Here is a 2214-nt window from a genome sequence, read left to right on the forward strand (position 1 = left end):
ATGCAGTTAATTTCCTATGGCTGTATCTTTTAAAAGCTCTAATTAAGACATGATACAATTCTGAGGTTAACCCCAATCCCTCCCCACTATAAGTTGGTGAAATCCCTAGCTAGTTTCAATAGCAGAGACACTTTTCTTTTAGCACTTGGTTATGCTTCTGTCTATATGTTCTTCCACATACTGCATCTGTTTTAGTAGAAATTAATACTACCCTTTATATGAATTCTGTGTTAATTACAGTAAACTCTTGGTTTCAATATTCAGTTGCTCAATGCTCAGACATCGCTATGTTTTCACTGAAAATATTACGTAGGTGCAAAAGTAATTACGTTTTTTGAATTGTTGGAATTTGCCATTTGATATTGGAATGCATTCTTAAATAAATGTGGTTATGTTATATATCATTTTAATGGGCATTTCTCACTTTATGTTCTTTTGCTGATGACTTATCACTTGCTGTTTATTTTGTGTTTATTTTAGACTATGAAAATGATGTTAGACCAAAAGCAAAGTCAAGCAATTTTCTTATTCAAGTTCAAAATGGGTCACAAAGCAGAGGAGACAACTTGCAATGTCAACAATGCATTTGGCTCAGGAGCTGCTAACGAAAGCACAATGCAGTGGTGGTTGAAGTTTTGCAAAGGAGACAAGAGCCTTGAAGATGAGGAGCATAGTGCTTGGCCATCGGAAGTTGACAACGACCAATTGAGAACAATCATGATAGCTGATCCTCTTACAACTACATGAGAAGTTGCCGAAGAACTCAACTTTGACCATTCTATGGTTTTTCAGCATTTGAAGCAAATTGGAAAGGTGGAAAGGCTCAATAAGTGGGTGTCTCATGAGCTGACCAAAAATCGAAATAATCATCATTTTGAAATGTCATCTTCTTTTATCCTACTCAACAAGGAAGTGTTTCTCGATCCGATTGTGACATGCAATGAAAAGTTTATTTTACAGGACAACCGGCGATGACCAGCTCAGTGGCTGGACTGAGAAGAAGCTCCAAAGCACTTCCCAAAGCCAAACTTGCACCAAATAAAGGTCATGGTCACTGTTTGGTGGTCTGCTGCCGGTCTGATCCATTACAGCTTTCTGAATCCCAGCAAAATCATTACATCTGAGAATATGCTCAGCAAATCAATGTGATGCACTGAAAACTGCAATGCCTGCAGCCAGCATTGGTTAACAGAAAGGGCCCAATTCTTCTCCACGACAATGCCGACTGCATGTCACACAACCAATGTTTCAAAAGTTGAATGAATTGAGCTACAAAGTTTTGCCTCATCCACCATATTCACCTGACCTCTCACCAACTGGCTACCACTTCTTCAAGCATCTCAACAACTTTTTGTAGGGAAAACGCTTCTGCAACCAGCAGGATGCAGAAAATGCTTTCCAAGAGTTTGTCTAATCTCAAAGCATGTATTTTTATCCTACAGGAATAAACAAACATATGTCCTTGGCAAAAATGTGCTGATTGTAATGGTCCCTACTTTGATTAATAAAGATGTGTTTGAGCCTGGTTATAATGACTTAAAATTCCTGATCTGAAACTGCGATTCTTTTTGCACCAACCTAGCTCTAGCTATCATTGTTCCTAAATTGCCATTGCACAGAACCAAGCAATACTTGAACTGAGGGATATGACTCCTTCTTACCTGGGCACCCTACATATATCCTGCAGGCACTGCTGAAAGCCATCCAGGGACTGGCTCCTCCCTTAAGATGTTTGCAGCAGGAGGGCATGCATACATAGCCTGGTTTTGCCAGGAAGAATAATCTCCTAATTCATTGCCATCTGAAAGCAATCTTTTTATTTATTTGAAGATATACCCTTTATGCTTTCTTCTGGGATTCATTTATCAAGCATTTTCTTGGCTCAATAAAATTCCTTGATATGTCATTTTTAAAATTAACAACCTGAGAACAAAAGAAAAGAGACCTGGAAGTTAAAAAGATGATAGTTAACTAAAAAATTAAACAGAATAATGAAAGATGGAAGAAGGTGGGGGAAAAAAAGGAAATTAGAAGGGAGAAAATGACCCACCCCAAATTAAAGGGTTATTATGGGAGATATCACATTCAACCAGTTGAAGTTCCAGAAAGAAATAAATGGAGAAAATGAGAGGTGAGGTCTTGGAGAGAGGCTGAAGAAGAAAATGTCAGAGAAATACTGCCAAAAAAAAGAAAAAATTCCAGGAACTAGAGAAT

At 38.0% G+C, this 2214-nt stretch overlaps 1 pseudogene; it reads left to right on the top strand.

Moving 5' to 3' along the window:
- Nucleotides 1-483: 483 nt before the first annotated feature.
- Nucleotides 484-1505, top strand: LOC134731376 (histone-lysine N-methyltransferase SETMAR-like; annotated as a pseudogene).
- Nucleotides 1506-2214: the final 709 nt, after the last annotated feature.

Source organism: Symphalangus syndactylus, chromosome 9, assembly GCF_028878055.3.
Source record: "Symphalangus syndactylus isolate Jambi chromosome 9, NHGRI_mSymSyn1-v2.1_pri, whole genome shotgun sequence".
Taxonomy (NCBI): domain Eukaryota; kingdom Metazoa; phylum Chordata; class Mammalia; order Primates; family Hylobatidae; genus Symphalangus; species Symphalangus syndactylus.